Source organism: Corvus hawaiiensis, chromosome 3, assembly GCF_020740725.1.
Source record: "Corvus hawaiiensis isolate bCorHaw1 chromosome 3, bCorHaw1.pri.cur, whole genome shotgun sequence".
NCBI classification, from domain to species: domain Eukaryota; kingdom Metazoa; phylum Chordata; class Aves; order Passeriformes; family Corvidae; genus Corvus; species Corvus hawaiiensis.
The window spans coordinates 78,946,381-78,973,645 of NC_063215.1; the positions used below are offsets into that span (position 1 = coordinate 78,946,381).

The 27,265-nt window shown below is 41.8% G+C and overlaps 1 long non-coding RNA gene across 1 annotated transcript in view; it reads right to left on the minus strand.

The window, feature by feature from the left end:
- Window positions 1–9,272: 9,272 nt before the first annotated feature.
- Window positions 9,273–27,265, minus strand: part of LOC125323817 — a 35,949-nt gene continuing 17,956 nt past the window's right edge. Inside the window, exons 2-3 of the long non-coding RNA XR_007202655.1 lie at window positions 18,573–18,691; window positions 9,273–10,089 (exon numbers count right to left, since the gene is read on the minus strand). This is a non-coding gene — a long non-coding RNA (uncharacterized LOC125323817). The remainder of the gene's footprint in view (window positions 10,090–18,572; window positions 18,692–27,265) is intronic.

Here is a 27,265-nt window from a genome sequence, read left to right on the forward strand (position 1 = left end):
ATTAGAAATTGTCACATCTCAAAATTCTCCATTGGTAACTCTCAGTTCTCCTGGGATTTCCATTTTCACAATCGAGTGCCACACCTCTGCCAAGAAGCAGAGCTGCTGCTTCCTCTTCCTACCTCCACCTGCTCCCAGCCACTTTCTTTGCTATACCTTCAGCTCAGCCATCTTTGCAAACCTCTTCAAAACACTAAACTGGCAGAAAACACGTGCATTAAAAGCACATAGTGGAAGACCAAGATGGTTTGCTGCCTCAGTGGCCTGGGGGGCTGCAGCCTGGGCCGGCAAAGTTAGCAAGTTCTTAACTTGCATCTGGCTTGCTGCTCCCAAAGCTCCTCCACTGACCAGCGCAGTCAGGATGAGGATGTGCTTGTGCACGTGTACAAGTTGCCAAGGAGAGAGTCCTTCATTCAGGCAACCATCATTATCTGCCTTTCTGTATGTTTTGTTTTGCCAGGGCTTAAGATTGGGATAGAATCTGCTGAGGCTGTGCAGGATCTGGGGTTTTACTAGGATATCCTCTAACTGATCATTAGCAGGCAAAAAGAGAAAGCAAGCCTTCTTTGGGCTCATGCTGAATTTGCACCCATTTCACTTCTCTAAAACCAATTTTGTTAAACCAGATCAGATGTTCTTATACTGACTTAGCTAAAATCAATTCCTAATTGATTAAAGCTAACTTGAAATAAAATTGCTGAGGCTATAATAAAGGGTGACCATAGCAATTTAACTGACTGGATTTAAAACAACCCCATCAATTAAGCAGCTACAACTGCCGAGCTTCTCATGACAGAGTTTGCTTCCTCCTCTGTGCTCAGGAAGCATTAAGTGCAATGAGGACCTAATCCCAATTAGTGCAGCAGAGCACTGATGTGGGAAAACAGTAACAAATCCAGAGTGAAGCTCATCACTGGGCTGGAGAACTGAGTTCTGCTTTCAGCTTTCCAGTTAGCCACTTGCAATGCCTCAGGCAGGATATCCTCCCTCCTTGAAGGTTATGAGTGTAGTGATTTGGTCCAAAATACTCATTACTGTTTACCTTCTGTGAGATAAGAATTAGGAGAAACACAAAGCAGGCACCAAACTTGAAAAGAATATAAAGAAGTTTATTAATAGACCTAAAAGAAGAAAAAAAAATCATACCACAGCTTCAGAACACTTCTCCTCCCCCCACCTTTCTCCCTTCTCCCACTGACAATGTAAAAAGACAACCCTTGAGGTGTTCAGTCTGTTTACCACTTCCATAATAACCTTGTTCAGTCCATTTAGGAAGAGGAGTCTCTCTTGCCCATGCTATGAAAACATTATCACAACGAGACAGTCGCCCGGGTTGATTCTCTGCTCGCATGTGAGTCCCTTCCCATGACTTGCAGCTTTTCCCACAACTGCTTTCGAGGGTCCACTCTTGAGGTTTTGTGGGGCACAATTTTAAGGTTGAGCCATTCAGAAAAAAACGTTCTCTTCACCCATCTCTGGGAGCATTTCATCTCTAAGAACAGAGACCCTTCTCCTTCCCTGGGAGCAAAGGGTCTTCCTCATCTTCATCTCCAGGACTATCTCTGGGAGCATCTCTAGGAACTGAGGTTTTCTCCTTTTCCATTTGAGCAAAACTCTTCATCGCTTCCATCTCTCCCTGTCCAAACTTCTCATGAAATTACAGCTGTGTCAGCATCTGCCTATCTCAGCACAGGTGCTTTTGCTCACAAGTACAAGTTGAACGCTCCACCCCCCATGCCTTCATGAAATTACAACGGGTACTCCGATATATCACAGCTTTACAACAGAATTTCAGCTTTAAGCATCTCCTCTTTCTCTTCCCTCAGGTTTTCAGCTCTTCACAGCACTAAAAGGGTTAATGTCACCTAGGCCTTGCAGCTGGAATGCAGCTTATCGCTGTTGGTCACATGATCTTTTGCTGGACAGTGGTGGGCAGCTTTCGGCTGAATCTTGGCTGCAGTGGAGGGGGGGGGGAGCCAAGTCGCTCCGGCTACCCACAGCAGGGCTGTGGGGGTGTTCCATGGGTGGAACAGGTCCATCAGCTCCAGGATGGCCGTGGCCCGGCCCGGCCTGGCCTGAGCAGGGCCTGGGCCAGGCCCGCTGGCCCCCCCATGGGGCCCGAAGCCACCTGTCCCAACACTGGAAATGAGACAGAGCTGTGGGGGGGTTGTCTATTCTTAACTGTGCATCACAGAGGCGGTCACAATTTTAAGTGGCTCAAAGAATTGTCCATATTCAAACTGGCCAGCTGATAGGTTCTGTTAGGTCACAGAGGAAGCTGTAAGCACCCCTTTGAAAGGACATCACTTCCGGGACTATGCTTGCTAACCCATGACAATGAGCAGAGAAGGCAAATTCCTGGAGACAAGACCAGTCTCATACCTTGCATTTGCAGCGCAATTTGCACCAAAGGGCTTCAGTCTTGTCCAGGTCTTTGGAATGCTGGCATTAACCAAATATCTGTCTTTGTAAACTGAACACCAGCCTTGTACTTTCTCAGCAGCTCTGTCAATTTTTTTTTAAACTTATATAAGTCCATAGGTAAGAGACAAAATTAAGCCAAAGTTTGAATTTCTCACTTTTAATGGCTTATATCCTGTTGCAGCGGGGATTTCTGCAACGTGTAGAGACAGCGAGGCCCGTGAAAAGAAATAGGGACCAATTCTTGATAGATGTTTCAGAGATCTTTATTCTCCAGCCACATGGCCAGTGTCTTGCCAAAGAACTGAGCGATCATGGGACCAGAGGGTCCTCCCCGGGCAGGGGAATACAAAACAACCAATGGGGAACAGGATTGACCAGGGAGCAGGGAAACCCCGTAGGCCCTGCCTCTGCCCCAGGGCCCCTCTCCCAGGACCACATGGCAGGGGGGAGGAACCCCAACACCTCACCCTTATGTTTTAACTAAAACAGATTTAAAACTTAACATTGGAAACAACTGGATAAACATAAGATAACAAGTACAATTTTAAAAGAAAACAAGCCACCCTCCTGAGTCTAAATGTCCAAACAGATTTTTTCTCTGGAACATCTTAGGGCTGGCAGAAGGGAGACAGGACTCTCTGAGCATGCTTTGTGGGGAGACTGAGGCAGGAGAGCATTTCCAAACAATGACAGTTAATTTCTTCCCTCCCCCTTTTCATCCCCCCCTTGGCATTGGAGAGGAATTGTGGGGAAAGGGAATTGTATAGGGAAGCCATGGGTTGAAAAACGGATTAGGAATAAACTGGGGATGGGGTAAACATAGGAAAGGGTTCATATTGGGTATAGGGTAAAAGTGGAAAGTAGGTTGTGGGTAGGGAAGTTGCTGGTATGGATATTGTTTACAATTTTGTGCATAACGGCTGCCTTTGACTGGAATATCCCCAGGCCCTGTCATGTGGGCTGCCTGCGGGCCTTTTCTTCCTTGTACTATATCAAATTGTACAACTTTTCCATCTCCTACACTCTGGAGGTATTTTTCAGGGTTATTCTTAATGGCAGTTCTATGGATGAATACATCTTCCCCTGTGTCATCTCGTGTTATAAAGCCATTGTTGTTTTTGACATTGTACCATTTCACAGTTTCTGTGATTTTTACTGCTACAACTTCTCCTATCACGTGCTTGCGTCTGTGTCATGGCTGCTGGTCCTGCGCAGCTGCTGCTTCATCAACTCCAACATCTCGGCCGGGCCCCCGCGTTGCGGCTGCTCCGCGCTCTCCAAGCGGCGCTGCTCCAGCGCGTGTCTGGGCTCTGCGCGGCCCCGCGTTGCCATCGCCGCCAGCCCCGCGCCCTGCAAGCAGTTCTTCTCCGCCAACTCCACGCTGCTTTGAGAGTGACCTCGTTTCAGCTCGGTGCTGAAACACTGCGCGGTTTCTCGTGTAAACTGCCCGGGAAGGGGCAAGAGCAGTCCCGCGTGCTGGTTCTCGGCTCCTGGCTGTTCGTGGGGGCTGCCTCTCTGCTGCACGTGACCCATGGCACCCACGGCACCTGCGGTGTCACTCCCTCACTCACTGTCACATGGCAGGGGACTCCGAGACAGGGATGGGGTCCGCGATAAGGCGCAGGCTCCCCCGCCGGCACGGGCAGGGGAGACCCAGTGGCTGCTGTCACGCACCCCGGGGATGGCCGCTGTGCAGTCTCAGCCATGTGATGATGGTCATCTTCTGCCATAGGGGTAATGGGACCATGCACATGCTTCTCAAGAGCTTCATTCATTACAGGAAATGCACGGAGAGGTTCTATCATTAGTACATGTTTTGATTGAGCCATTATATTATCCAAGATATGGACCAAAAATCATAGAGACCAGTTTTAGGAGGACTAACGTCAAAAAGTAAGTCTCAAGAAACTAAGGGAGATTTTTGAAAAGCCAGTCAAAAAAATGTTCTAGATCTCCCAGAGCAAATTTCGTGTTTTGCTGTGCCAGGATTTCTTTAACTTCCAGATACATTTCCTTCTGTTGTTTAGACAGCCCCATTTCCCATGATTCCTCCATAGTCCAGAGAGAACAACCAAACAAAAGCAAGAAGAGAGATCTAGGGAGTTTCTTTACTCACGAATTTTTGGGATCTTCAAAATCTTGATTGTTTCACAGTCACCGTCTCCAGGGATCGATATGCTGCCCACATTCTCCACCGTGTCCCACTCTAAAGTCACATCCATATGGAAAAAATTACACGCATAAAAAACTGCTTCAGCCACAAACCTGCTGATGAAATTTGGCTCCTGTGATTTAGTGTGCTAACGACACATTTGGATACTCTCAGAGGAAGAGTCTGCAGTACAGCAGAGGTTTAGCACCAGCTTAATAAAGAAGGGTTTGGGGGGACATGTAACACTTGGCTGCTTTCTCTGTTTTTCCTGTGTCCATTGGAGCCACTCCCGCCAAGCTGGAACCAGCACCAGGTTCAGAGCACCCCAAGTTTTTAGCAGACAGCTCTATTATGCTCCTGAATTATGTAAAACCTCTGTAAATAGGTGTCTGAAGCTCTGAGCACCAAACAGCTCCTGTCTGTGAGACCAGCAGCTTCTGCCTGGTACACCAGTCAGTACTGGGAATGAGGGTGGCCGAATGCTGCTGCCTTCAGGGAGCTGCATCCGTACAGGACAGCAAAAGTTAAACAAATAATCTCCTTCAGTCCTCTGTGCTGCATATCTTTTCTCTGCCAGCCCACAGGGAACTGAAAAATACCCAAACTGCTTAACTGCTTATTCAGAACAGACATGAGCCAAAGCTGGAATGGGTTATGAAAACTATCCTGAAGACTAGATTTTCTGGTAAAAAAGGATTCAAATCCAGGCCACTATGTCTTTGTTTCTGCACAACCAGAAGTCAGACAGTGATTTTTCTCCAAAACAACCAGAATGTTTCTATGTCTACTTCATTTCCACATTTTGATTCCCTGGTTTGCCATCCATCCCACACAACATCCTTTCCTTCCTCCTGCCAATCACTGCTTCACATTTCCAACATTTATTTACCTTGCATTAGCCACATAAAGTTTTCTTCTTATTGCAATCCTACTCAACTGAAGTCTATATTGACCTCAATACAGAACAAAGAAAAGGAACTAATAAACATTTTAAAATACACTACTTACATTTATGTCTAAAATCTAGTTCATGGGCAATGAGAGAAATTTTCCAAAAAACTGAAATTGATTCCCTTGATTTGGCTTGGTTTGGTTTTTTCCCATTGATGATTACTTCAGCTACTCAAGAAATTATTTAAAAACTTTAAAAATTTGAATGCTCTTTGAGGAAGCAGAGTAAACACTGATGGAATTCTGGTCAAAAATATATAAGTCTCTTATTATTACCAAGTATGACACTGAAGCAAGATATATACATTTGTGTGGTTATGTATCAACATACATATATTGTGCCTATATGTGCACACACATGTACACGTGGATTTACGCTCTTTGCACACAGAATTATCTATGGATTTGAAGGAGATTTAAGTTGCACAATTCAGTCGAAATCCAAGTTTGAATCCTCTCAAGATTCAGAGGTATTTGGATCTAAGCCTGGTTTTCAATACTTAAAAAAAAAGGATTCTATTCAAATTTAAGAATCCATTTAAGGCTCAAAAGTTTCTCACCAGTAACCTTTCCCAGAGTGGCAATGTAATTTGAGCATTGCAAATGAGACAAGGTCACATGAAAAATACAGGAACATTGTGTCTCTACCAAGATGACATAGCAAGATGGCATTCGAATAAGCAATTTGGACTTCTGCTAGTGTAAATCAGTATATCTATATGGAAATCAATATACCACGCAAAGGAGCACAACCATTTCAAAATCACATTTTTATCCTTTGTTATGAGAGGGAACAATACTAAGTCAATAAAATAAAATGACAACTCTTTTAATCTGATTTCTTTAGGCATTTGACAGGAATTTCACTTTTTCCTCTGTGTAATCAATGAACTGCCTTTGTGTAGGTTTTTCACACAGCAACAAAGAACTGTGTACACGAATGTGAATAAATTATGAGAAGTACTCATGAAAAAGTCAGGAATAGAAAGAAGGAAGCCTAGAAACAAGTGCTACATTAGAGACATCTTTTATTTTTGCAATTGACCACATTCCAAGTTGAAGTTAATAGAAGTTAAAGTTAAATTAAAATAAAGTTAAATTATCAGCCTTAATAGAGATTTATCCTAGTTGCAGTTCCAACACTTTAACACAATAAATTGTTATGCTCACCTGCTAAAACGCAGTTGTATTAAATGGCCTGCCGAAGACAATTAAATCCTTGTGAAGGCATGCAGAACAAGATTCTGGAGAACATTATTGAAAGGTAATCCTAATAATAATTGTAATCAACAGAAAATATGTGTAATCACAAAATGTGTGCAGCTACAGGCAGCATGTGCATCTAAATCTTTGAAGGGGCAGTGGTGTCTCATTTTCAGAGAGTGTCACCATGAGCAATACCCATTCTGTGTCTAGTTTAGGAAGACATGGTCTCCCCTCTCACTGTTTTCTGCTGGATACATATCCACCTACAAACCTCCTAAGGTCGTCTGGAGCTGTCTTCTGCTCCTTCTTGGCTGTCGAGGGCCACCATCAAGGGATGCACCAAAACTGCTGGCTGCACTACTGCCCCCAGAGGAATGCAATGGATGAATGGAACAGTGGATGAATGAAACACACACACCACCCTGACTTTAATTAATCCAAATGTAAGCCTATTTTTGAGTGTGTGAAGGAGTCAGCCTGACCACTGTCCGCCAATTACATGTTACCAGCACTGAAGAAAGAAGACAACGCCTGTGCAGCCAATAGTCAGAGTTGCTCTGTTGCCACGGGTAGGCATTTATAGCGGACACTTTGCCTAATTTAAGGATGCTGGCTACTATTCTCTTCCAGCTCTTGCCAAGGCCTGGGCAGACCTGAGCACCAAGGAGGCTGAATAGTTCCTCACACCTCATCACTTAGGGGCAACAGCAGCCATAGTGTCAGCACTCGGCTCTACAGCACTTGGTGTGACAGCCAGCCCTCTGCCTCCATCAGTTTGATTTGCAGTTTACCACAAGGAACTGCAATAGTTTGCACTTGAATAATAAATACATAAATAAACTGGAATGAATAACACTCCTGGGAAATCAGCAATGAATTTCCAGGTCTATTTCTTACTAGGAAAAAAAAAGGGAGAGAGAGAAAGGGAGAAGATGAATTACTGGGAGAGAATTATGCTGCAAACCTTCCCTGGTCACGGAGTATTGACAGAAAAAGAAGTGCTGAACTGTGGGCTATTTGGAGATGCATTTGTCAGTCAGTACACAACTTCCCCAAAATCTGTACTTTGTATTTTCTTAATCTTATTAGAGGTGAGAAAGACTTTTAGGAAACTGAGAGATGAAAATTATATCTGAAATTAGTATTTCTGTTTTTCCTTCCTCCAGGTTATTTCTACAAATCAGATATTGTGAATTGTTACCTTGTTCCCAAATCAAGTAACTCCAGTGAGTGGCAAAGGCAGGGTTTGAAAGAGGAATCTCCAGTGGTCTGTGCCTCAAAACTGCGGTTTATTCTCTTCAACTTTGAGGCTGCTTCATTAACTTGGACTTAGATTCCAGCCTCAGCTCCCGTTGTGGAGAGAAAAAAAAAAGGATAAAAGAAAACCTCATCATGATCCAGCCAGACCTTGAAAAATTAGACCAATAGAAGAAAAGAATACAATCGGAACTTGCAAAGACATTTTTTTATTGGCCTTGTAATTTCCTCACTAAACACGCTTTTAGCAGCCTACCCCTCTCAGAATCTTAATTATCTGGAGGCCCCTCATAATGGCCCCATTCATGGTTCTGCAGAGCAAAAGCACTGTGATATCACAAACACAGGAACTCAGAAGATACAGCATGTTCCTGAGGAAGGGCTGCACACCCACAGATAGCTGGCAGAGGGAATTTACTACTTGGAGAACATAACATAATACACATATGTAGATTTTTTCCCTTTTTTCTTTTTTTTCTTCTTTTTTTTTCCTGAAGTGAGGAAGAAGAGATGCTGTGCCTGAGCTGTGTAAAAAAGAAAAAAAAAAGAAAAAGAAAGCCCTATGATATACAGTTCTGAAAAAAAGTAAATATTATAGGCTCTCCATCTCTCTCCTCCACCATTTCTGACTGTTCATTGACTACCATAAATTAATATGACGTGATATATTGTAAAGGCTGGAGACATTTTATGAGCTTCTGAAATCTTTTCCAACAGAAAATGTGAAGCGTCACTTACAGTTCAGGGCTTTTTTGGTTTGATTTGTTTGGAAATGAACCACATGCTGAAAATACTTCATTTAAATCAAAACTAAGAATAACAAGTTGGTCAGCATCCTTGAGAGCTGGACATTTTTAGTGGTTCAAGTACATACTTCTACAGACCCTTTCTATGATAAAAGAAAAAAGGAAAATACTACTCTATCACTAGCTCTGAGAGTCTACTACTTCTCAAGTTCCCAGTGATTTATGCTCTCCAGGTACTTTTTGTAATCAGTTTTGCTTCTTAAATTCACAGTCTGACTTTGTCTAAAAAAAAATAAAATAAAAGAGGAAATAAGAAAAAAGAACAGAATCCCTTCCCCACCAAAAAAAAAAAAAAAAAAAACAAAAAAACAACACAAAACAAAAAAAAAAAAAAAAACTTTGAAAGAAATCACATGGTATGCAAAATACAGTCCAGAAAACAATATCAAATCACATTAAATAAAAATCTTGCCAAAAAAGTTGTAACTTCTGTAATAAGTAATATCAGAATTTTACTAAAATATTCACTGTTCAGGGGAAATATCAACTTTGTATGTCCATACTTGTCTTGGGATGACAGCTTAATACATTTGATGTTCCGATAGAAATGGTCCCCTTTACTTCAGGATTTGCTGTCTCAGGCCTACTCATTAAAGATTGACCAAGGTCCTAGGGATAACTTCAGGAATACCTACCAATCTTTATTTCAGTAAATGTGCTCCCTCCAGAACTGGTGGGCTAGCCAAACACCATGGCCATATTCCTAGCTGTAATGGCAAAATAAAAGTGATCCCAGAACAATGACAAGAATTACGGGTGGAGAAAAAAAGAGATAGGAAAAAAAGAGAGGAAAAAAAAGTTTATGTAGAACCCTTGCAAAGGAAATTTTAACTTGGGGTCCAGCTCATCACACCTAAAATTTGTATTTTAATATTAAACACGTTGTATCTACTATGTGCAGATGTGATCCAGGTCAATTTACGTATCAGAAATATCCAGATTAAAAACAAAGCAAGCAAATAAAAATAAGAAGCCCACCCACAAACAAGGATACATAGAGGCATTTGAACCTGTGAGGGTGAGCATTTATAGATAACACCTCCCTGAAGGCTTCTCCTCAAGCAGTAAGACAAGTTAAAAACATTACAAAATTGGGTTTCGGGACCGTACTCCTTCCCAGAGTCCTGTTTTTAACCTGCAGGGAGGCCACTTCAGAGAGAACGAAAAGCCAGAGGCTCCTCACGTGCATCCAGGAGCCTGCACAGGAGCTGCTTTAGGGACCAGCTTCAGGCTGGTTGTGCTCCAGGAACCCCATCAGGAATGTGTGCCAACCCAGCACCACCACATAGGCACCTTGAAAGAAAGAAAAAGGAACATAAGAGAAAGAAACAGATGTTTTCAGTCATCTGGAAAATGTGTCCTCCAGAAGAGGGTGAAGAGCAGAGTGTGTGCATACCAGGCTACCCAACTGCACCTGCCCTAGACTGGTACAGTAGCATGTCTCCACATTTCATGAATAATAAATTCCTGTGTTAAAGGGAGGGATCACTAGAGAGAGTACATTGAAGGAAAGCTTAAGTTAAACAGCTAGAAATTCACCTGATACCTGCATTTACCAGCTGAAGCCCAGAGTTTTGCATCTCTAGGCAGAAAGAACAAATTGACCTCTTCACAGAAGCAGTGCACTGAACATGTTTAATAAATTGCTTCAGAGGCAGAATCAGTGCTGAACTTAACACAGGTGTCTCAGGGAGGAAAAAGGCACATAAAAGCACTGTGCAAAATGCTGACAGCACTAGCTATGTGAGAGACAATCAAGGTACTTAATGTTTTAAAACACATGCCCTGCATAATAACCAACACTTCCAGAAGCCTCTGTCACTCTTCCAAGAACTGAATTAAGAGTCGCTGTACCAGGATCATAAAAGATATCCTTTAAGCCTCTTGCATAAATGCATGTGTTCTGAGATGGAGAAATGTGAACTTATATTCTTCATGTATCCAGGGGCCATTTTCCCCCTGAGAAGTTGAGGGGAGAGGGAGAACAGGGCACCACACTATTGATTTTCTACAAATACATTTAACCTTTAGCAGCTGCTGTCAGCATTTCCAGTGCTAATACCAACAGTGAACAAAGTAGCTGGAGGAGTGCGGAGAGCTTGCGTCAAAGGTGAGGCTTAGGAAATGAGAGAATCCTCTCTCAGCCCAGGGTGAATTGCTTTAATGGCCATACCAGAGAGGGTATGGATGCAAGAGAGAAAGGAGGAGGAGAAAAGGCGAGGTGCCTCCACAAGTTCAGGCAATATTTCCTGCAAAAGTAACAAGAACCTGTTCAGTAATTTCCCTGAGCCATCGCATCTGGGTCAACTAGTAAGACTCACATCTAGAATGTTCACGAATCTTCTAGTGAACATTTCCCTCAATGACTGCTGTGCAGCATCAAAGAAACAGTGCTTAGGCCACAGGTGCTGGGGGCTGCCACTGCCCAGCTTCCAGGCCTGTTGAAGGCTGATGGAAGCAGGGTGACAGGAGTTTTGCAAGAGGAAGTAGTTGAAAAGGCTGGTAATAACTTCTGTAGCCCTTCATTTCTGGGTCACTAGGTCGAATGCAGAAGCACACGGAAGTCAGATTCATCTCTCTCACAGTCACACAGTGCCTACATGAAGGGAGGCAGTGGTTTCAGCCTCGCTCCTCCCTAGCCAGTGCTTGCTCCCGCTGTGAGCCCAGGCTGACTCCATCTGGGACAGTCTCCCAAGGAACACATAACAGCAAAACAGCATATAGTTTGAACTGCTTCCTGAAACCTAAAAACCTGATTTATGTTAGGCAGGTGATGTGTCATCATCACAGTAACTTACAATTGTCTTGAATTCCTGACCAGCTTACCCCCACTCAGGCCATTAATGTACCTCCACCAGGCATACTTCACACACCCCGCTGCTGCAGCTGCTCTCTGTAAAAGCAAACCAAGCCAGCAGCAGCACAAAATCTCCCTATGTCCCACACAAACGCATACTCCTCAGCAGAACAGATCCATGTTCAGTCCTAAAGTAAAAGCAGCACCCCACTGTCACAGCCCAGAGATGGGCGAGTGCTGAGCCCCTTCAGCAGAGCACCAATCCGCAGCACTTGCTCCCCTCTCACTTGGCAGTGGGGCCTGAGCCCTGGTATGGTAGAGTCATGACTGAGTTTTCTAAAATGCACTGGTTGCTATTTTTTTGTTGTTATTACCTCCTCCAACACAGTTTGGGCTTGCAATATTAAGACAGCTTGGGTTTACATACAGAGGAACTAAAAATAGCTTTCCTGCTAAATAAGTGGTGAAAACACACCATTCGACGGTGCTGCATGGCTCACAGGATTTATGGTCTTGTGTTTGGGATGAACAGTGCAGTTCTCTTGTGCTGTTTCCATTATGAATAATGTGGCCACACTAAACTCACACTAATAAAACCTGAATGTATCACTGCATTGTTTGGTACTCAGTATAGGAGAAACCCATCCATTAGTGAGGCAGGCACTGAAAACTCCTTGTGACAGGAGCAGCACAGGGACAGCTTCACAGCAGCTATTCAGAGCCACTTTACAGCTTCCTGAGCAGAGCCCAGGTTGGGCTTCATGCCAGCAGTGTGGAAAATGGCTGGCAGAGGCTCTGGCCTCTGATTTGTAGGTCATGTGAATCCCCAGGGGAAAAGGGAACAGGTACTGAGAGCACCTGTTAGAGGGTGCTTGCAGCATGTCACCACCCATCTTTAACATTTGTTTCAGTCCACCTATTGATGATTCCTCTGACAAAGCAAAATGACTAAGACTCTGCAAATTGGACAATCACCCCACTGCTTCAGCTGCTACACAAATATTGGTGGCCACCAGAGTCTGCATGGGCATCAGAAATGTTCCAAAGAAAGCAAAGCAGGCAGTGAGAGGGACAGTGCATGCTGCTGAGGCAGTGTGCTCAGAGGGGTGCTGCCTGTTCTCAGGGAAGGAATGAAGGCACTGCAGACTTTCTGCTGTCACCAGCCCAGTCGCAGGGGCAGAGCCGATGACCACAAAAGGTATGACTACCTCCAGGTCAGAGGCGAAACCAAAAGCAGTGAGATCATCATCTACCAGCAACACCATCTGCTTCACAGCCAACAGCCTCCAGCTTTCCTTGATAATGGCTGACATATGCTGCTTCCTGCATGCCCCATCACTAGGCTGGCCTCCTGTGTCCTGCTCCAAACCACCTTCATTTGATGAATCCTTTAACCTTGGACAGATACCCAAGAATGTACTAACAGCATCCCTTACATTTCTTCTGTATGAAGCCCGTAACAAATGTCTCCCTAAGTTGAACAGCCTTCCTTTAAAGAAACTTCGCTACTGGATTTGCCTTTCCTCCAAGCAGTGGTATTTAACCTTGCAAAAAAGCCCTGTGAGTTCACCCAACTGCTGTGGCACAAAGAGAGTCCTGATGAAAAAGTTTAAATTTAACATCTTTCAGCAGATGACAAACCTTGGCCTGCCTGAAGCCTTTGAAAGGCCAAAATGCAATGCAAATTAAAGTTCAAGGAGCCTAGAAGAAAACTATTTTAGCTTTAGGCTTTCAACCAAGCAAAAAAGAGTTAAAATTTTATTTCAAACAGCAGTTCAATCATTCACTTTCCCAGTATTAATGAAGGCCTCCTGCATGTTTCCCCAGATAAGGCTGTGATTCACGTAGCAGGCATACCCCACAAACTCAAAAGGTCAAAAAGATGGCAACAAAGCATTCTGTTAATATTACCTAGAATCCACTCGGTCCCTTTGGCTATTTTAGTATCAGTAAATAAGTCCCTACATTTTCTGACCTAAGCAGTTCCATTTGAGAAGGTTCCCAGGCTAGATGTTTCTAAAACGTTACCAAATGATTAAACACAAATCCTCAAGTGAAGAGAGCAGGTTTTATTAAATATCCCAGAGCAGTGCTGTCTGCCCACACTTATGCCCATGTCTGGCTGCTGGCTGATAAACGCCTTGGCTTTAAGATATTACTTATTAGCATGCCTGTATATTTCCACCTCACACAGTCACCCAAGGGTGATTGCTATCTGTTAATTGAATTCCGTGCCAGCAACTGTGTCTTTGTGTGCCTGCCATTATAATTTCGAGGACTGTGACTTCATTTCCTATTTACAAGTTGCAGTGATGAAAAAGTGTATTTATTTATATATAAATAAACTCAACATTTTTGTAGCTATATGGCAGGAGGTGGGTGGAAGTCACAAGTGAAATGCATAGATGTGTCTGGGTTTTTGCCTTACTTTTTCTCTTTCTGTTTAAAGGCATTCTGCTTTCTCCCTGAAACAGAGCTGGTGTGATGGAATATATCTCCAGTGATGGAAGAAGGGGTCAGGGGAGCAGAATGAGAGTCTTAGCTTAGAGCAGAGCAAGCTGAGACTGTAGAATTGCTTGGGTTGGTGCCTTCCAGCAGTGGACTCTATGGTGCAGCCTTACCATATTTTAGTCAAGCATCATCGCCTTCATCAGAGTGGTTTATGCAATGTTGCTCCCATTGTTTTAGATGAGAAAATGTGATGTGTACATTGTTTGGCTCTCCTAGTCTCTGTGAGACTGAGGTGGGAGTAGGAGGAGAAGGAAGCCAGCAGAAGAGATAGGATCCCAGTGACATTTCAGTGAAGACTGACTGGTCTGAGTTCTGGCCCTGGATTTTTGCAGCAGGAATCTATGCCTCAGTAGCTTTTGCTGGCCTCCAGAAAGAAGTGGAAGCTTTTGAGAACCCATTATTCCTTTTGAGTTTGGACAAGTCTGCTTCAGCAAACAAAAGAAACTCCTGAGCCACCAACCACATTTGGCTGCTGCTGCAGGAAAACTTGGTCTATAATACCTTTCATAAACACACTGAGATCCACTTCATAATCCCTCTTGGCTTTCTTGCCCCTCAATATGTCTGTAGGAAAGTTGTTCAAAGATCTCAGTCCCTGGAAGATCAGAAGCTGATTTCTCTATTAAGATCCCCAACAAGTGGCTAGTAGAAAATTAAATGTAAAAAAGCTTGGAAGGGGTTGTGGCCACCTCAGGCTAAGGGTCTGTGGAAAACCAGGGTGATCTCTTTTACCCAACCAATTAATGTTTGACAGAAAAAGCAGTCAAGCCTACAGCCAAACAAGTCCTTGTTACAGTGAGCTGTATGGAGGTGGATTTCTTCCTACCCACGTTACACTTCTGAGCACGCCTGCTGTGAACACTCCTATTTCCAAATGCCTCCAAAGGGAGCAACTGAGAAATGAGTTGAAGAATCCCAATCCGTTATGTCAGACACTAGCCAAACACTGTTTATTTAGTAGGAAATGCTATGAAAGCATTGCTTTTTAATAAAACTCTTAATATTTCCTGATACTTGCCTACGTGAGAGTTTCCTTCATCACTGTTTTGCTTTACCTTTTTCCATAATCAGAATGTAGTAGACACATGTCAGTTAATACAAACGCCCAGGAAGTTACAAAATGTTTTGTGAACTGAAACTAAAAGTTTGGGGATCAGATTCATTTAATCATCCTGAGAAATCTTTATCCAAATATTACTGTAGTCCAACCTGTCTTCAGTTTAAGATAACTTCTATTTAGTCTGGTTTTTATTAGGACAGTATAAATATGCAGGATATGTATTGCTATAAATTAGCTTTAGAAAATTTTAACTGTAGGCAATTGTACACGTTATATTCATCAATGATTCAGCTAACACTAAAAAACTGCCTTCAAATATCTTCTCTTTGTGCTACAAATTCTCTATAAATGGTATTATTTTAAAAATGATATACAGTTTGTGTTTTAAGAGTACCTTCCAAGGACAAATTGTTTGCAGTGTAATAGATGGAACAAAGGTTGCCATCTATTATTGAGATCACTCAATAATCTTTAGATTTATTTTGGCTGTTCATAACTTAGGAAAACTTTGTCCACTTAAACAGATTTTATTGGGTTTTTTTTTTTAAGTTGGATGTCATCCTCATAGCAGTTATAAATTCCATTGACATTAAGTTTCTGGAATTTGTTTTTTTAAAATATAGGAAAGCACTGTGCATGCACAAGGGCCAATAAACATGTAATTGTTAAACCCCAAACTTACTGAAGCCTTCTAATAATCAAATCAATCATTGTCAGAATTAACAGGATTGAAATGTTTCAAGGACATTGTGCAGGGGATTTGATAATATTTAATTCATGAATAGTAAATATAAATAATATATGCTCTGAAACCAAAAGAAATGAAGTGAGGACTACATTGAAACAACCAGCAGTGAGAAAAACTATCTTCATATTTTGAATAGCTCACATTTTTTTCTGTCAAAAATATCATCACAAACAAAATGTTCCTATGAAGTGTTTCAATTCTGACAAAGAAGCATTTCCTGGTGGAAGATATTCTGGTCAGGAAAACCTTTCAACACAATGTACTTCAGGCTCAGTCTTTGATTATATGAGAACACAGTGCTCTTTCAAACGTCTCAAATGCAAAATTAGTCCTGCTTGGTGTATGGCTCCAGCCGGAGAGGTGAATTAGTGCAGGGAGTTCTCTCGCTGCAAGCTCTTGCTGTTGGAGTGGGAAAATCAGAAACATGCTCGCTGAGCCAGGTCAGTTGCTTAGGTGACCAAATCCAGGAAAGAGTCCCTGCCTGGGAAACATTATAAATTTGCCTTGGTCTGATCCCAAGTCTTGGCTGGAGCCTTGGTCAGAGCCTTGGCCTGTGACACAGTGTGGGACACGTGCACTCATCGCAGCTGAAGGCAGCTGGGGGACAACCAGGGCATGGCTAGTGAAGGCCATGCTACAAGGCACATGTGCATAATTGGGGGTTGAAACAGGATTGCACCTTACCTCTGATGCTCCATAAATTTGAGTGCTTGACTTTGCAATACTAATAATTTTGAATCTGTTATTTTTGTTGTATAATTGTATATAGTACATAATTACTCATAATACATTACTGCACATGCGACTGCAGACAATGTTTAGACATTAAATCTTAGCTCAGTGATTGAATAGAGGGTACAGTAAAAATAAATATCCATGTATTTTGTAAATATTTGCATAATGAGCTATTTAAATGCAAGAGATTCTAACATATGTAAACAATTGGAAATACTCTATGTGTGTAAGTCTAAAGTGGATGTAAAAATATACACAACCTCTTGTAAAATCATGTGATTTAGTAGTGAGACAGCATATTTTTTAAGGCTTTATATATAACTATTACAGATTGTAAATACCCATTGTATTAAAAAGACATTGCTTGGTACAATTAGTCAGTAAACTGTATGACTGAAAGATTCGGATGACAAAGTGCAGTAAATGGACATTAGTGACTGTCCAGTTACAGTCAAAGCTCTTTGGGGTCTGCAGACTTAAGACATCCAGACGCTTACAGGACTCAGTGTAATCAATCCCACTGCAACAAGTAACAGAGGACATAATTTCGCTCTTGTTAAAAAGCCGTCCATGTAACATGCTGTGGAGCTTCTCCCACAGAGCTTTCTCCCAGCTCACTGTACAGCAGCCTGTGCCATGGGAACTGAGAGGCTACCTCAACCCTCACCGCTTGCTTTTCTGGTCTCAGTCCAGTCTGAGACTCCTGAACCGGTGTGTCAAAATAGCACCTTAAAGAGGCCCCACAACCTTAGCCACAGTGTAATGTGACTCAGCATGGTTTTTGCAAAGGAAGTGTAGCAGTGGAGGATGGAGGGAACAAAACTAATTTCAAAGTGAAAGCTTTTCTTTGTGTTAATAACCAGCCTGAGCTAGCTGTCAAGGAGAGAAACAATGAGCATTGTACTCGGTAGCAAGGCTGCCTTCTGACTAATTACTGTTCCTGCAGAAAGGGCCTGTGCTCTCTGCCTCTGCACTAAGGACCAAGGCCGTTAGATCATATCCACAGTCACACCTCTGAGCTCACGCCTGATTAAAGAAAGTGAGGAGGGGATTGTTGGTGCCATCTCCCTCAGGCTTCACGACTCAAAGGGACACTGCTACAAGATGCATCCCACCACCTATAGAGCACCCCATGTCTCTGTGGCAGAGAGGATGAGTAGAACTTCCCCTACTGTGGGAAACACAGCTCTGTTCCCAGGTGGTATCCCTGCTGCCTCTGTCAGGATTCATCAGTGACCACCATCAGTGTCCTAAACGACTTCAGTTGCAACATTTCAGGCCCAGGAGCTTCTTAACATGATGAACTCCTGGTTCCTGAGCAGTTAATAAATGTTTGAGTCACTGAGGAGCTAATTTAAGATAGCCCACAATAACGGGGTGTGGCAAATAATTGGCGGACTGAAGAAATGGAAGATAATACGAGATGCCTGGGTGTGGGTGTTTATGTGAGGCATAGGGAGCAGTTTTTGACTCAGAGGCTAAGTTATCTTTGCCAGATTTAAGGCTATGGAAACTTCAGTATGAATTTTGGGGAGGGAAGAAGTTAATTTCATTCTGTTCTATGGGACATTTAGTTTCAACATTAAACTCAAACACATTTTCATTAGTAATGCTCACAGTCCTCAGGCAGCTCTGAATTTTTAAAACCTCCCTTTCAGACTCCTACATTGCATTCCAAACAGGTTGTGTCCAACTCATGACAAGCCCTGCACAAAAAAAAAGTATTTTCTGCGCAGGAATTCCACATGCTTGGAGGCAGAAAAAAGGGGTTTCTGAAATGCCACACACAAGAAAGCCATTTGTGTTGTGGGGGAGAGTCTCTCAGTGTGCAAACCACAATCACAGTCATATTTCTTACACCTTCCAACAGTCAACCCACAAAGCTAACACTCCTCAGAAATGCTTTTCAGAGATTTTCTACTCACCTGAAATAAAGATAACATTTACACCGCTCTCTCTCATTGAGCAGCTATTCTTAAAACCAAGATGTGTTCTTGACTAACCCATTTTCAAAGGAAACTTGAGCAGCTAAAACCCATACCTCCTGCAGACCAAGGAAAAAGGACAGTCAGTTAGTATTCCACTCCGTTCTCAGTCTCCATAATATGAAATGTTATTATTTAAAAAAAAATTATTAAAATAAAATTTAATTAATATAGGGTAATGTTATGGAGAAAGAAATCTCCCTTTTCTTTTCTCCACCCCCCAACAAAAGGCTCTGAAATTAAATTGTTTTGTTAGAGGAAAGCATCCCAGATCCTCATCACAGACAAATGTGTGAGCAGGAAAAAGATTTGAGAAAGCCTGCATAACAAAAAAAATTCCCATTCTATATATCAGACTCTTTTCCAGTCTCCTCTCTCACTGCCCTTACTTGTATGACTGGTATCTGCCTCAAACCAAAGCTCTTTTAAGAGCAAAAGGCTAAGGTGGACTCAGCTTATGCCTAAATGTGTGGAAGATGTGTGTGTCCTAACAAAGGGTGTTTGAAGCTCAAGGGCTCTCACACATCTCCTCCCATCCATGTTCTTCTCGTGTACTCCACCACAGCACTACATTTACAAGAACTTGCAGATGTGTAGCTGAACATGTGCACTCATGGTACACTGTATAGGAAAGTTAAAAATTCTGACCAAACTAAGTCCCTCTCATCCCACAGTCTTCTTCCAAAGTACAGCTCCCCAGAAATACGTGTGAAGAATTAAGCTATTGCTGTCATTTGCACCTTCACCATCATCACTGGGACTTGAAATCGTTCAACAAACTTTCTCTCTGGGTGGAGCAGTGTTCATCTCCACGGGATGGACACAGAAAATGGACACTGACATGCCTGAATCTTGGGGGGCTGGCTTCAAGCAAGTATGTGTCCTCATGTGTGTGAAGACAAGTTAAGGCAGGCTGAAAACAATCAGACATAGCTTCTTGTTCAGGTAAGGACAGACACCTTGCTTTTTGAGTCTGAAGAAGGAAAGGTAGTGCATTTTAGAGGCAAATGATCTGGGTCTGCACTAACAGCCCTTCATACTCCAGCAATGGAAGGTCTAATTGAGGCTGTATAATTATCTCCTCACAATATAAAATGAAATGTGCCCTCCCTTGGTGGATATCATTGACAAAAAGCCAGTTCGGGAAAAGGCTGAGATATACGGCAGGATCAATTTTATTTCTAACGGGTTTTAACATTTCATCTATACATTTAACAGGCTGAAGCAGGGGGAAATAAATGTTATGTTAGTGGCTGTGTCATGGAATGAGGCTTTGCTTTTCATTAAAAAAATAAAGGGAAAACAACCATCACCATTTTATGGCTATCATAATTTGTTTCACACACATTTTTTCAGTACTAAGGTGTGCTAAAACATTTAACTGTTAAATAAAAATACCTATAGACTTGTAAAGAGATCTTCAGATCTCCTGGACAAAGACTTGAAGAATGTGGGTTTATTTTATGTTAATTGCCTTGTAATACTTACATGAGTCAATATAAAAAAGATAGATACATATATATAGTAACACATACAATTATCTCTTTATCTATGCATTACTTCCATATAGCAAAAATGTACTAAAAATATTGATCTCAAATATTATTTTGCATTGCTCTGTTTCTTGTTTTATTGATATTAGCAATGTTTGCCTCCACATAAAGTCTATTTTGCTGATTTTAGTACCACATGGTGTAAACCGAAATCACAAACCAAGACACAAATTTGCGTTCAGACACCCATCCTAAATTCCCCCCTACAGAGCAGTTTAGGCTTCCTGCTTAAAGAACTAGAAAGATAAAAGCTTAATTAATGCATTTTTTAAATTTTAATATATGGTATAGATGCACCAAGATGGAGGCAAGAGTGCAACATCTTTTATATGATAGCATATAATTTGATCTCTTAAATATGAGGCATCAATACCATTAATGGTGTAAATAAATAAGTCAAGCAAGATGAAGTAAAAATCTGACATGCATCATGTCTAGAGTCTTTGGTTTTATTTTGAACCTATAAACCTCTGGTAAGGATCAAGACTTTTCTACTGAGGATTTTACCCTGTGGATGTTTATTTTTCTGCAATGTAATTTGATGCTGCTGATGGTTTTGGCATCAATATGTTAAAAGTTAAATTTATGTCAGCTCAAACAGATCAACTATCAGATGTTGCTATTAACTTTGACATCAAAATCATTAAGAAATTGCCATCATGTAAATTAATTATCAGAACTGTATTGGCATGAATGCCTAATGATATTACTCATGGAAATAATTAAAGAAAATGCACAGTGAAAAATGCATTAGAATAATGGCACAAAATGTCATTATTCTGGCTTCTTGACAACTAAATGCTATTAGTTTTCAGCACAGTGAACTTTAAGGTTAACTGAAAGAGGCAGGGAAATCCACTGCAGACCTCAAGCCACTCTTATTTGTGCCTTTATTTATTCAGTAGATGAGACTGAATAAATAGGAGTGAAAACTAACTTTTTTTAACTTGTCAAATAAAGCTTTTTTTTATCACTCTGGAAGAGATTAAAATAAACAAACAAATCTAAATTAAAAAAAAAAAAAAACACAAAGCAGCAGAATGAATTATAACACTGTTGTCCAAATATATATGTTCTTTTGTAGTTGTCAATGTCAGGTCTCAAGGGACCTTAGGCACAGCAAAGTTGTTAAAATGTTAGGACTTTCCTGAGCACAGAGGAGTAATAATTAACACAAAAGTAGTTAGGCTATCACCTTCCACCCCCTACCCAAAAGGTCACTATTACTGATCAGTGCTAGGGGGAGAGAGTTGTGATTATGGGGCATGTGTATGTTCTCTTAAAGCGTAATGGACTCAGGTTTTTTTATCAACAGTAAAAGACTGTCCACCCTCACAGAATAAACATTACTAACGACTCAGTGGTGCATGCCAGCTCACTCATCAGCTGGACATGTTTCTTTTAAATGTCTCTCTCCATTCCCTCTCAAGTCAATGGAAAAGCTCTCTCTCTCTATCAGTCATGGTTTTGTACTTGATCCAGAAATTATATTATAGAAATAATGAAAAAAAGGCAGTAATTTCTGGGCTTCTTGCCTTCCAGCTCCCATCTTTACTAGACTAAGCACACATCAGTACGCCCCCAACATAGAAGTTCACATCCTAAAAATAAAATCCTATGTTTTAAACAATTAAAGTATGGAGGCAAGAAGCCTTATTTATCCTGCTATGGAAGGTCAATCCTGATGACACTCAGAAAAAGAGGAATATTTCCAGGATATAAGTGGAGGGCTACGAAACAGGACATCTCTGAGCTGTTTATGGCCCTGTCCTTGTTCTTCTACCTAACTACAGGCAAATCAATTAAACGACTTGCCTTAATTTTTTCCCTGTTGCCAAAGTGCTAACACAAAGAGAAAAGAAAAAGATGTGACAAAGAATCCACAGTTAAAATGCCAAAAGCCACTCCATAAATTAAAATTAGTCAAGCTACCTAACCAAGCACAAACCAACCCTAGAAATGTCTCCAAAAATTTGCAGAAGAGTAGTTTGTGACCTAACGTCCAAAGTCTTCATCTGAATCTGCCAGCATAGACTCCTGCATGTCTGAGGAGTCACTTGTAAATCTCTGTTTGGAGCCTTATTGTCACTGCACTCCCTAGTCTTGACATAATGAATCTCAGCTGAGAAATGGGGCACAACAGGCAGGCAATCTATGTGTCACTGATACCAAAGGTTTGGGTGCTGTCGAGATCTCCTGGCAGTTCAGAGCTTACTTTCTCTGGTTTTCTTTTGGGGGATTGGGAGAGACACAGATCAAAATGTTTTAGGGCAGACAAAGTTTCTGGGAGAAATTTGGATCATAATAAATATGAAGGCAATGGGTTTAAAAAAATTAAAAGCAATTTTTAAAAAATACTTGAAAGTTATTTATGGATTTCTTTAAAATTTGTAAGTTGCCTTGGGGACAGCTAGCTTTTGAGGTATGCCTTGACTTTTTATGGTGAAGTACAGATATTTTACTTGAAACAGTTTGTTTAATGATGCCTTGAGCCTTTTAATTCTGCTTAACAATCTAAGCTTTGCTTCTAATCCATCAACAGATAGGTCAAACTTGTACCCATAATTTAAAGTTATGTTAATAAGATCTATGACATGTCTTGCAACATTTTATTGATAATATGTAATTTATTATAAGTATCATGAGCTTGCAGAGCTGCTGTCACTCAGGGATTTTGCGTATAAGGTATTACATCTCCAAAGCGCGCTGCTGCAGTGAAAAAAGGACTTTAAATAAATAGGCTGGCACAATTCTGCCTTCAAAGGGACAGTCTATAAATTCACAAACAAGATTTACTGTGTAATTCAAGCCTGAATCAACACAGGACTTACACTGTGTAACTAAGAAGGGACACACCATGTGGTAGGGTGTTTATAGTGCGGGCAATATTGTAATGCAGAGGTTGTTTTTCAGGCACATCTTTTCTCTTCTAATTACATTGATTGACACCTCCCATTTTCAATCACATACCCACACAGAGATTAACTGCAAAAATTACTACATAATAGATTTATATAAGGAAAATATAGCTCACCTATTTAGTGCTTTTTAATGTAATTTAGCAGCTGGGGAAAAAAAAAAAGATGGCAACAGCAGCATCATGTGACTTCATCAATTCTCCATGCAACATGGCAAAGCAGCTTCTGCACTACATCTGTGTGACCTTGGAGGTACAGTAGCTGCATCTGGATTAGAAAGAACATCTGTAAATGCACTAAGTTACTTACAGTTTATAGCCACATTTGCTTGTGTGAGTTTACTATGTCCTACAGATGATATTTTTCACTCCCCTGCTGTTTGTTGATGGTATAAAATCTTCCTGGGAAAGGGCAGACAGTACATTACTTAGGGAGCAATAAAACCCTGCAGAGACAGTCTTTGTGACATCATCTGAAGATGTAATTCACTCAAGGAGTTGCTTCTTCTCCACCCAAAAATTTAGCAATGCAATCTACTAAGAATCAGCTTGCCTTTTTCATATCTACATAGCAAAAAATAGTTAAAACTAAAAACAATACAGGATACATTTATCCAGTTAATTCTAGCTTTACAGGGGTTGGGACCCCCAAAAATAGAACTCTCTCCAAAGGGTTAATCCATGTCTGTGTTATGGCACCAGTATTTGTTGTTGTTATATGATCAACAGAAGTCCTGGCTCAAGTCACCCACTCTCAGAGCTATCCCTGACTTTCAGAGGTCAAGATCATGTTACCTCTCATCTTCTCCCATATGAGCAAAGGAAATGTGTTCTCTCCAGCTCCTTTGATCTCTGCCTACAGAGCTGTTGTTTGACAAGTAAGGGTGTACTAAGAATGTGATTTGCTAACCACAGATACAGCAAAATCAAATGTTACATCCTGCAAGCTGAATTGGAGTTGCAATTCATCAGCCCTCTTTTAAGACCAGAACAGAAACACACAGCCCAGTGTTTAGGCAGCTGGAAGAAAAAGATGCATAGTGTATCTGTCCTTCAGAAATACTTCCTGCAGTTTTAGCTAGTGTAACTGGAAGATTTCTGACCTGAGTTGATTTGGAGAGCAACACTGCACTTGCTTTCCTAAGAGGCAATGTTACAAATTATCATTTGCTACTAACTGAAAAGAAGGGGTTATGGACAAGTGTTTGCAGTGGCCCCTTAAGTACTGCAACTCCTTGGTCCTGCTGCCTGCTCAGCTCCGCATCTTAAGTCTTTGAGCAAATAATTTTAACCCTTGTGCACCTGAGACTCCAAACCTGTGACACAGTTACTCCCACAGGAGTGCTGAATTTAAAGACTTATTTTTAAAGAGCTTTTTGATTTGCAGGCACACCCTACACTAAACAGAAGATATCTTCTGGCCAGGCTCATGGGCTGTGAGATAGCAAGGAAAAGAGCTAATGCTGAATGGGCAGCAAAGCCACTAATGTCTGTAGTGCTGGGGACTCCTACAGCTACAGTTTGTTCTTTTAATTAACTTCTCCAAACACACGGAGGGTGTCACACATCCTCACTGCTCCTCCTATGCTCATGCTGTCCCAATGTGATCTCAAGGAGAGCCTGACTGCCTCAAGATGACCCAGACAGGCCCATGGTGAGGGCCAGAGCCCTTACGATGTTTTGTGTGAAACAGGGATGGAAGCAGCCTCTGGGCTGTTAGAAGAGACTACTGGGACCTGGAGCTGCTTTCTTTACTATGATTTTTTTCTATCCAAATCTGCTTTTTCTTCTCAGTTCGTATTGCATGAGTGCTACCCTATTCAAGAAGATTTTGAAGAAGTGTGCTTGAAGTGATGAGCTTGGCTGTGCTGCAGAGCAAGTGGGCCAGAGCCCTCTAGCCCCTCTCATCTCCCCCTTGCACCACAGCATGAAAGTGGGTTAACAGGCCCCTTAAAATGGTGACTTCAGCCATTTCACAGCTCCTCTCACCAAAGCCAGGATGCTTGCTTAGTCCTTCACCTCAGTCCTCCTTGGCATGATTTCAACGCAGCAGCAACATCTGCCAGGTGAATCCAGGAATGCCTGGCTGCCTGGCCATGCTGGTGAGATGGGGTGGCATGGGATGAAATGGGATGGAAAGCAGGGTACCCAGGTAGCAAAGATCTCCTCATTTTAGACAGAAGGATCCTGATTTACACAATCAGAGACAAAAGCATAATCAGCCTTGCTCTGATCAATTGCAGTGGAAATGGTAAAGAGCTATCAGTGCAGCAGCCAGGAGAGCTTAAAACTAAATATAACCTGTAGGAGGGGAAGAGAGGATGAGACTTTGGAAACACTTTTCTGACGTGAAACAGGAATCTAGGGAAGGTTTTACTCTCTTCTCCCCACTCTCCCAGTCTGTGCAGTGAAATGGGAGTTCCTGCCTTCCCTCTCGGATAAAAGTGCCACTCACGTCCTTGGGATGAACAGCTGGGACCATCCTGCTATCACCTCCCTGCGCTTCCTCACCACTTTAAAATTAGCATCACTGTGATCAGGCAGCAGCGGAAGGAATGCTCACCCACTGCTTGCCATGGCATTCAGAGCTGATCGCTAAAGCAGCACCTGCCTCCAGGAGCCGGGGATTTTGCAACACCCCATATCTCCAGCAGCTCGGGGCCGGGACTTGCTGTGCGAGCAGAAGGCTTTCACCCACCAGAGAGCTCCTGCTGCTGCTGGCACCGCCTCACGTCTGCCAGGGCTAGCTCTGCACTCGGTGTGAAGCAGCCAGGGAGGCAGAAGTGACTCTCAGTCATAAATAGAAGAGCCGGTCTGAGCTGAGGAAGATGATTCAATGAGATATTTTGGTTGCATTTTTACAAAGGCAGCAAGACTCTCTATGGAAGTTATTTTTAGTGGGTTGAGCCCCATGATATTCATCAATAGGCACACACACTGCCAGGGCAGGAAACATGTAGAGTAAAACCACCCTGATGGTTATCCAGACTAGGTGGTAAGTGCAAGTCAGAGAAGAGCTTCTTGTAAATTCTGAGCTCCAGAAACTTTATGGAGCAGATTTCACAAAGAGACCTCAGCAACACAAAAAGTCCGTTCAGCCCTTCCTGGCCCATCCTGATAAATGCTTCGTTTCTGGTTTAACAGCAAATTGAAATTGATTAAGCCAGCGTCGATATTGTCCTACAAGGTACAGAGAAGCTAAACTCATTTGGGATAAATCCCAAGAAAGAGCAACATTCATGCACGCAAACAGACACACACCATTTAAAATAGATTCATCTGGGATGCATAAAACCTGAAAAACATTCATTAAGACTGGAAAAGGAAACACTATTAATCAGCTCTAGGCTTCTTTTTACTCAGTGGAAGAAAACTTCAGTCAGATAATTTTTTAAACACACATAAACTCTTAATATTCTCATTGGAAGAATTAGCCAGATAACTTGCTGTAAATATAAGGAGGTGGGAAAAGAAGCAAATGAAAGGGGTTGGGGGCCAGATTATTTTTATTTTTTAATTTGCATTCAACAAGAGAAAGATTTATGCATGAGATGCAAATTGCTATGCATTATTTACACATCTGAAGAAAAACAAATCTTGAATGTAAATGCTTAGAGGGCATATTTTTAAATATGAAAGTGGTAACATTATTATAATGTTTATAACTCCCACACTGTTTAAAGGAGATTAAATTGGGGAAAAATGAGCCCTTTTATTTAAATTATAGAGTCCTCACTAAATATTAGGGCAGAAATCAAATACAAACACCTGTGTGATTCTATTCTGGAGAGTCTTTTAGAGCAATTTGTTCACCTTGCAGTTGTCCTATCCAGAATATCCCAGTGGGTTAGCAACTGGAGAGGGCAACAGCCAATTGCAGCATTTCTGTTTCCATTGTGAAATATTATGCATGCCTTCAAACAATTAAGAAATGGAAGTACCGTTTAAAAGCAAGTCCACTCCATAAGCAGTCCAGATTGGGTAGTAGAGTATATATAACCTGTAGCTGAACACTCTCCTGAGAATGAGGTGAATAGCACTGAAGCCTGCAATGCATGAGCAAACAAAGCTAAAAAACAGGAAGAAAACAGCAAGAATGTGAGAAAGAAGAGATAAGAGCAAGTGATGGTACCTAGAAGATACAGCATCGCTTACCTGACCCG